A 10,551-nucleotide genomic window follows, 5' to 3' on the forward strand; every position below is an offset into this window, starting at 1 on the left:
GCCACCGTAACTTATGGTGGCTACTGTAAGTTATGCGCCCAGTCACAAAAGCTGAATTTTTATATTTTTCGGTTACTTGAATTTGTTTTTGAACATGGTTTCGATTCTGTTAATATCCAAGGACTTTAATACTAACGTTTATCTAAAATTTCAGTTTCTTGGTAATACATGTATGGGGGATGATGATCAAGCAAAAGCAATCGAACCGAACACACCAATCCATGCTTCCGCACTTGATCTATTTTGTTTTATGATTATGTAAACACTTTTAGTTGTGTCATGAATGTTTGATTGTAGAATTTTAAGTTGAATATTAGGATCATATATGGTCTTGAAAACACAAAGTCTTTTGTAAACTCTAAAGTTTTATACTAAATGCAAGTTACTTATCATTAATCTTGTTAGTTAAAGTTGGGTGTTAGAGCAGCAGAAAATATCATCAAAAATCCAGTTTCTCACTCAACCACCAAACACATTGACATCAGACATCACTTTGTGAGGGATTGCTATGAAAAAGGTTTGATTTCTCTGCATCATGTACAAACTAAAGATCAGCTGGCAGATGTGCTAACCAAAGCATTAGACACATCCACCTTTGAAAGCTTGATCTCTAGGATTGGCATGCTAAACATGGAATAACAGGCAAAATCCTGTTTTTCTATGAATAAAAGCGTTAAAATGTTTTCAGAAAATCAAAAATCCATCCTTAAAAATAGATAAAAATGACTTTTCATTAAAATCCTTAAAAGTCTGCCATAACCACTGATGAGTTCAAAAGTCTGTTCTACTTCAAGAGTCTGTCCACTGCTGAAAGTCATCCCCTGTTCCCATATTCCTTTGATAAGCACTGTATTCAAAATCAGTGTTGTATCCACTGCTGTGCTATCCACTGATAGTAAAAAGCATCCACTGCCCTCTTTACCGTTGCAACCACTGCCTTCACCAGTAGTTTTCACAAAAGTACTGTCCTTCGCTTCATCAGGGGATGGCACGTGGACAGTACATAGTGGTCAGACCTTTTGTAACCGCTGCCACGTCAGCACTCACTTTTTCTCTATAAAACCCCCTTCCAAAACCCCAAACAGGGTTTTACTGTCGAATTGAATTCTTAAAAATTCTCTTCTCAAAGAAGTTTTCATCACATTTCATCAAATTTCTTCGCAAAATTCGATCGTCTTCTTCAAAATGACTAAATCGAAGTCCTCCGCAAAATCTTCTAAAGGGGCCTCTCAAAAGGCTAAACCCACAGAAATTCCACACAAACCTTCTCACAATCTTCTGGGTCTTCTCACAAAACCCGGCACCATAGATACCTTCGATTCCATCCTCGATATGATCACTGCGTCAAAGTACAAAACTTTGCTTACAGCAGATGCTCCCAACTACCTGCAAACCCAGAGAGAGTTTTGGAAAAATTGTACCCTTGAAAAACAAGGCGAATATGTCATAGCCATTAACTCTACTCTATAGGGAAAAGCAGTCCAAATCACACCACAATCCATATCAGAGGTCTTTCAGCTTGATGATCAACAAGGTAAAACTTGCTTCTCTAAAAACGAGTTAAAAATTGACTTCATTGAAAGAGGGTATGCAGACACTATGATGAAGAGGGATACCTTACAAAAAGGTTTCTTCCCTCCTGCAACAAGATTTTTATTCCATACCCTCCTAATGTGTGTTTCAAATAAAACAACTTCTTTTAATGAAATACCATTAAAGATTCAAAACCTGGGGTATGCTATTCTTCAAGAAGAAAATTTTAATTATTCTCAGGTAATCTTTAATGATATGGTTAAAAATGTTGAAACAAAATCATTCTTACTGTTTCCAAGATTTCTAAGCTATTATTTTGAAAAGAAATTCAGTAAGGATGATATTTCAGTAATAAACCAAGGTGACTATTTTCAAATGCACATCTTAACTGCTGAAACTTTTACTAGAATGTCAACACCTTGCAAAACACAAACAGAGGTGCCTGAGCAGAATTTAGCAGCTCACGCTGCTCCTCAGGTATCTGCTGCTGAGCCCACTGCTCAAGGTGATCAAAGTAGCAAAACAACTGCTTTGAAACCCACACCTACAATCACCAAAAAGCCACAGAAAAAGAAAACTCAAAAACCCCCAAACCTAACAAAAAGGCAAATCTGGAGGATGAGATACCAGAGCAACTGCCTGTGACAACACAAAAGTCACAACAAACCACTGCTGCTACTTCCTCACAACAGTTGGTACAAATATCTCAACCCATAACTGAAACTCCTCCTGCTTCTTCTCAAAAAGAACAGGTTGTACAAATAGGGACACCACATCATGATGCTCTGGAAGCACTTGTTTCCATCATCCACAGCCCAATGCCCGGGGCAAATTCTCTTTCTACACCTGCCCTCACATCCACAATTCTACCAAATACAAAAATTCTGTTGGATGCAATTGATTTGAACCAGGCACAAACCAGTCCTTCTCCATCACTTGTTCATGAGAATATGCCTCAACAAAAGACTGGGCCTGCTGTATCAATCCTTGCTAACCCACCAACACAACCTGAGGAGGTTACACCCCTTAAGTTACAAGTAACTCTTGGTGGTAATCCAAGTGAAGCAGCCACTACAAGTGTTGAACCCACTGGTTTACACTTGGACAGTGGTTACATTAATAAGACTTCCTTGGAGGCAATTCCTTCCATAGCACCGCTGACATCCACCAGTGGATTCATTCTGACCACTGGCAACATCAAAAGGTTGTCAAGTGTTGAAGGAAGAAGACCCCGGTACCAAGAAAAAGGGGCATCAGTGGTTAATGTTTGGAGTACACTCCCCACCTCAACCACTGATAAAACCACTGCTAGTGGGAAATCAGATGATCCCATTAAATTGGGTGATGGTTTAAAGTACCAGGAATTGACGGCCAGAGTCGAAAAACTAAATACTTCTGTTGCAGAAATCAAAGATATGCTGCATCAGTTGTTGACAGTACAAAAGGTGCAGTCTACTGTTGTTCCACCTCAAGCACCTGCTCCACAACAAGCAGTTGCTGCAAATGAGCTATGGAACCTCTTTCAACCTTTTCTCCAAAAACAAAAAGAAAAGGCCGATCAGCAACATGAGATACATGTACAAAAGCTGCGAAACGCCATGGAGTCTAGGTTCAAGAACACACAAGCAAATATTAAGGCACTCAAGGCCCACATATTGGAAACCACTGGCACTGCTCCTCCAACTGTTCTATTTATTGATCAACTGCCCCTAGATAATGCCAAAAAGGGGGAGAAAATTCAGGAGTGGAAAAAGAAGGGTATAGATGATGGGTTGTATGTTGAACCTCAAAAGGATGCTATGACCAGAAAAATTCCCTTGCCAGATGGTAGTAAAAAGGTTGATGTTACCCAAAATGCACTTGATGAAGCTGTAGCAAGTGTAAAAGGGGACAGAGCGGCAAAGGATATGTCAAAGTGGAATGAGGAGAAAAGAGCTTACATGGAGCTGAATGCACAGGGTTGTTCTGGGCTAAAGGATGTTCAAAATCTCGTGCCAAAAAGAAATCCTACTAGAAAAGTAAGGGAACCTAAGTCCACACCATCCAGACTCACAAAGCCTATTCCAAAACCACCGTCCAAAAGCCCCCAACATCAAACCTCCACCCAAACAGCTGTTGTAACTCCTGTTGTATCAACAACTGCTGGTACTTCAGTTGTTTCAACATCTGTTATCACTTCAACACACACCACTACCAATGCCATACCACCACCACCATCACCACCAAAGAAAACATCACTACCATTTCCTCCTGCCAAAAAGCAGAAGACATCAGATGTTACAACATCTGCTGTAATGACAACAGTGGTTGAAACACCAGTTGTTTCAACAACTGTTAGTCAATCAGAAACCACTGCACTCAAATCACCACCACTGATCCACTCAAAACATTATCTGCCTCTCCTACAATAAAAAGGAGAAGGATTATCATTTCAGATGATGATTCTCCATCACCACCACCAACATCTTCAAAATCTCTATCACTTGTCACAATTCTAAAACCCATTCCTCTCTCTTCAACTCAAATCCAAAAGCCATTACCTCCTGCAGGTGTTCAATTCCCTCTTGAACTCATAACAGTTAGAGAAGAAATCAAATCTTTCTATTATGAGGATGACCCTGCTAAAAGGAGTGTGCCATCAGTTGAAGGATATCCTAGGCCAAAACAATATTGAAGAATATTTAAAAATCAAGGCCAAGCAAGCAGAGGATATCTCAAAGAAAAATTCACAAGGGAAATCTGATAGAGAGATTCAGCAGAACTATCAATACTTGCTTACATAAGTCAGATCCCTAGAGCAATTTGCAAAAAATGTGTGTCAACAAATCTCAGAGAGAGCAGATGAAACTCTGAGAAAAGACTACATTGAAAGCATCATGGTTACCAAGAAATACAAGGGGGAGAAACACATGTACAAAGACTAGACCATTCCTGAGCTTGAAAGTGAGGCAGCCAGGATTTAAGAAATGATCAAGAATAAGGTCAAGCATACTCCTCCTGAAAAATTCAAAAAGAATATTGCTGACAAGGCTCTAGAATTGAAGAGAATGAGAGAGGAGCTGGTAGCAGCTGATTATGGGTCAAAGAATTTTGTGTCAAAGTGGAGAGAAGACAGGGTCAGGGCCACCTACAAAAGGTTGGAGGAACTTAGAAAGAAAGATCCAAAAGTTCCACAAAAACCTGACTATTCCAAAGCAGAGGTCTCAAGAAGACCACCAAAGCTGCATGTCAAAAGAACCACTGCTCCAGCTGGTGCTACCATCTACAAAAGAAGGAATCAAAACCAGATGGGTGCAGAAACAATCCAAGAACTAATGGCTGGTGATGCTCTTGTAAAAGAGGACATTAAGATAATGATTAAAGAAGAATCTGGATTAGAACAATCTGCAAGTACTGTTCAGACAGTCATGAATAGGCCTGCATCACCAAACTCCTCATCTAATAAAAATCTCCCAAGAAACCCACCAGGCTCAAAAGTACTAAAGTGGAAAACTGATAAACAGACCCACGTACTGACAGTGTTCAAGTCTAGTGGAGAAAGTGAAGAAATTAACAAGGGAACAAGCTCTTGGCCCGAGTCTTGAAGATTTGCAGGATCTCCTTGATCTTCCACTTAGCAGGGATGATGATGACACATATGCCTTAACCTTTGAATTACAACTCAAAGGGCAAATAAGGGAACTGCTGATGAGGCAATAAAGATCTACCAATAATGAAGAGTTTTGCCATTATCTGTTCCAGGGGGAGATTGTTGGGATTGAACTCTGCCAAAGGAACAGATAATTAAAGCCAAAACTGGATCAGAGCAGTGGATCCAGAATAAGCAGATGTTATGCATACAAGTCTCTCCCCTTGAAAGTGGTTTCAACATCTACTGACCTCCTATCTACTGATCATACAAACTGTTGACCTACAACTGCTGATCAAGTCAAAGACTGATGAAGAACTAAAGCCCTGCTGCCCAATCTACTGCCTTGAGTCAAGCACTGCTAATCATGACAAGTACTGCTGGGTTCACAACAGTGGAAGGATGTAGTAGTAGTTTTATTTACTTCATGTAATGTATTGTAATATCAGTAGTTAACATAGCAGTGTTTGTATAGGCCAGAGATTAGAGTTTGTTAGGAGGTTAGATGTTACTTTCATGGTGACGTCAGCTTAGATGCTTCAGTGGTTTGCTCGTGCCTATAAATAGAACAGTGCTCTGTACTGTTCTATTAGCTCTTTCACCATCTTCTTCCTACACGAACCAATACTGTGAGCTCGGGCTGAGGGGGAGTTTGTTGCATACTTGCATATTGTAATCGTTGTTGAAAATAAATTCAATCATTCGGTTCATTGTTAAACTTGTATGTTAAAAGCATTTCTCCTGTTTGATTGTGAAAAGTTTGCTTCCATATTAATTCCGCTGCACAACTCATTCATCTTTATCTTAATTCAAACGTAAAACACAATCAAAACCAAACTCAGATCCTAACAAATGTATTTCGGAATTTGTCAAAGAAATGATACATATGCACATGTGCATGGATAATTGTTAGTCGAAAAAAATAAATTATTGGTGACGAAATATAGCGATTTTTTAAAAAAAAAATATTAAAATTTTTTTTGAGTGTTTTTTTGATTTTTTAGGTATTTTTTGGTTGTGTTCACACTTGGTTCTCGCAATAAAGGGTGGTTCCTAACGAATCCTTCTCCTATATATATATATATTCACGAGTAAATTGCCTGGATAGTCCCTGTGGTTTTGTAAAATAACACCTATAGTCCTCAATTTTTGGAAATTACACCGCTGCTCCCTTTGGTTTGACGAGTTGTTACTCGGATAGTCCCTGGAGAGGATGTCCGTTAGTTTTCACCGTTAAGGCCATGTAAAATTACTTATTTACCCCACACCCAGCAATAACATGATGTAAATGTGTAAACAACACCAATTAAAAATCATCATCCATCTTAAAGACATGATTATCCCCACCCTCATTCAATTTTACGTTACACACACACATATCCCCTTCGTTCTCTCTCAATCAGCTCTAATGGTGAAACCCAAATCCATCAAGAATCATCCTCAATTTGTCCTCCTCTTCAACCTAAAAACCCCCCAAAAATCATCCTTCACACCTTCAACATACATCCTCTTATTGATCACTCTCGTACTCGCTTCGATCCTATGTTTTACGACAATCAATCCGTTCGTTATCAAGATCCACACATCTACACACTCACCTCTGTGTGTACGGTGGTGGGTATTTCTACGGTGTATGTCATTGGAGCGAGAACGTGACCGGAGGTGGTCAAGGGAACGGGTTCGTGATATGGTGTGGTGGGAACGGTCATGGTCGAGATGGCGGTGCCGGGGACGGTCACGGTCGTCCTTGCCTTGTTTTTTCTCTTTGTCTCAATCTCGATCTCGTCTCTTCCATCGGCCATAGTTAGGGCAAAGATGTGGGTTGTTACAGAGGCGAATTAAGGTTTCTATGAAGACTGTATTGTATATTTGTATGTATGTGTGTGATAATGTGTTTTAATTTAATACTAAGGGCATTTTGGTCATTTTACATGGACTGAACGGTGAAAACTAATGAACATCCACTCCAGGGACTATCCGAGTAACAACTCGTCAAACCACACGGAGCACCGGTGTAATTTTCAAAAGGTGGGAACTATAGGTGTTATTTTACAAAACCACAGGGACTATCGGGCATTTTACTCTATATTCATCCTTCAACTTTCAACTTTTTGGAAAGCACTATCCATCACGTCCAATTTCTTGAAATAATTCCATGCAAATATGAGTTAAATATGAAACAAATCATTTTCGAAAGTAAACAAAAAGCTTGTAGCCTAAAAACTTTCAAAGAGCTTAACCTATTTAATTTGTCCTCAACTAAAATGCAGCTTTATATGCGTTATTATTTTGAGTTCAAACTCGAACAGAAAAAAAACTATTTCATGAAAGTAAACCTAGAGAAAAGAATTAAGCCGCATAGAATGTGGGGCGTTTTTGTCATCTGATATATATTCATCGTTTTAAGTTTTGGCTTTTTGGAGGTAACAGAATGTTGCAATCTGTTCAATGGTTCAATTCAATAGTTTTTGTTTTGAATAGTTCTATTGTTATTGCTCAGGGTACAAATTTGAAGGTTTTATATGGCAGTTTAATGGTCAATTGATTATTAAGAGTGGTGATCAATTAAATATTAACAATGGACCAATGGATCGAGATAACATGACATCTTCAAAACCAATGTGGGAGTTCAAGTTGCAATCAGCGACCGTTGAGTACGTGAAGAGTTTTTATTTCCTTAGGTCATGCTATTGTTGCAAACCTTAACTCAAGTTAAAAATGGGTAAAACTAATTTTAAGCTCTACGTTTTTGTGTGTTTTGGTGGGTAGAAAGAAGAGAAACCAGAGAGGTTATGATTGGTGGCTATTGTTGGCCAGTGCGCGGATCTAAAAGAAAAATTTAGTAGTATCCTATTTTTTTACCTAGGCCCATCCCTAAAACTTCCTTTTACCTTAGGTTTTTAGGGGTTGGGGGGGGGGGTTGGGGGTTGGCCGGTGTTTAGGTGTTTTTTGTAGTGTTGCACATGTGTAATACAAATTTGTTTTTTTTTTTTTTGTATTTAAAAATACTAGATTTACAGCTAAAAATGTTAAAAAAAATATATTTGTTGAGTTTTTTAAGCTAAACGGAATCAGGAGAAAACGCCCTAAAGTGTGAGAACGTTGAGAACGCATCCTGATTAAACACGTGGTGCGGGATATAATCATGGTGCCAGGGTTTTTTTTGTCTTTGTAATCTTCTTTTTTCCCAATTTCGTGTATCACAATGCTGCTTCATTTTTGGCGTCTAAGATATTTTTGGCGTTAATTAGATTCAATAATTACCTGGCGTTTTACTGTATTTTTGGATCTGTCTCGTTGAATTAATTGTTTTTGTCATATAGATAATTTTTTTTTGGCGTTATGGCGTTTCCCAGGTCAATTAATCCCATATATGTTATAAAGGTAAATTTTTTTGGCGTTCATGGCGTTGTTAAAAATTCATTATCATACATTAATATTTCATAAGATTACAATAAGATGAAATCAAAACAAACTAATAGTCTTCCGTGTATGGGATTACATCAGAGATGTACCCATCACTTTGTTCATCACTTTCTTCAGATTCAACATCATCATATTTTGCATTGGCGTATAACGCCATCATCTCGTCTCTTCTTTGCTGCAGCCTATACTTAAATATCATTACAACCCTGGATCTTGCATCGTTCGAATGTGCTAAATCACAGAGTTGTTCAAGAAGATGTAGCCTCTCTGTCTTCAACATTTCCTCCATCGGCAATGAATATTCCACCCCGTGTCGATAAGTCACTTTAAATGTTCCTGTTTCTTCATGCACCACTCAACTGCTAACTGTTGGTAGAGGAGTATCGCCATCATCATCATCATCATCATCATCTGCTGGAAATTTTCTTTCCAATCTTCTTATTACCTTTCGAGTTCTTTCACAATCATTGGCCATTGGAACCCCAAGGACCAGAATATCCCTAGAATATCCCTAGAATATCCCTCTGAACCCCTTCATCCATACTAAGCATGGTCTTGATTGTCTTGACTTTCACCCTTCTCCTATCAGAGAACTTTAGGATGAAACATTTCTCCGACCTCTCAAACCTCCGTCCATGCAATAATAGCCATTTTTTTAAAGTTGTATGCCGTTTTGGACAATATGTGGCGTTTAAGATAATATGTGGAGTGTTAAGTTGTGTTTACATGTTCTACTTTTATAATGACTTTTTTTCCCGCCATGTAGGATGCAGTCCTATAAAGTGACAGGTAGTTATGGCGTTTTGAAAAGATAAATAAATTCAATTTCCCATAGAGTGGCTTTTAATATAATAAATGTTAGTAATAAAGTTTTCGTCGCTTCAGTTTAGTGTTTGTAGTTACTATTTGTTCAGCTTCATCTGTTTATTGCTTCAGTACTGTTTGTAGTTACCTTTCGAGATTTTGATGTTTTGTATTTTTAATGGCGTTTAGATAAATATGGCATTTTGTTCTATTCTCTTGCACATTGTTTTATACGTTTTTTTGAGTTTTTAATAATACTTGTCCAAAGTAATTTTATTATAGTTTGTGAGTTTTGGGCGTTTTTATGGCATGATGGCTTTTCACAAGCATTTGTCTGTGTGGCGTTTTATTATATTTTTTTAGAGAACTAATGTATTTGTTCTTAGCTGAAAATTACATAACAAACAACAGAAAAAGAAAATTAAAAAAAGAAATAGAAACAATTCATCTTCCAAATCTTCACTGTCATTTCTTCTTTTGAAACTACAAGAACTGTCACATATAATTGGCGTTTTGGTTTTGGTGTGGCTTTTTGTTGTTCGTGTGTTGAAGTGGCTTTGTGGATGTTGGAGACATAGATCGACACCGTGTGAGTGGATGCTATTTGTCTGTCATCTTCATTATCATCATGGAGTCCAAAATAGCATTTACACTGGGATCGATCTCTTCTCCTCGTCCAAACCTTCTTCAAGAACAAAGAAGACAAAATGACATATGGGTGTCATCAGTCTCTTTTTCTTGAAATTTGTCCATCTCATGCAGCAAAATGTTACTCCCCTCACCTAACAAACCATTCGGTGGAACTTCATGCAGAACAATACTAAATATCCAAGAAATGATGTTTGCCATGGTTGATTTTTTTAACTTTTTTGCGTTTTATAGTCAGTGGTATTTAGGAACCATGATGTTTGTTTTTTTAGTGTGATCAATGGAAGGTGCTGAGACGTTTCTCTTTATAGGATGTTTTGGCGCGTAGTTTAGACGGGATATTATTATAACAATAAATGCAATTAATAAAGTATCCGGTTTTGCTCAGCTTTATCTGTTAAGTTTGTAACACGTCCCATCTTTCAAGCTTGATGTTTATATTTGATGGCGTATATTTTATGGTGTTTTGTAGGCCAAGACCTTAACTAAAACACAGAAAAAACTACGCAGTA

Source organism: Helianthus annuus, chromosome 11, assembly GCF_002127325.2.
Source record: "Helianthus annuus cultivar XRQ/B chromosome 11, HanXRQr2.0-SUNRISE, whole genome shotgun sequence".
Taxonomy (NCBI): domain Eukaryota; kingdom Viridiplantae; phylum Streptophyta; class Magnoliopsida; order Asterales; family Asteraceae; genus Helianthus; species Helianthus annuus.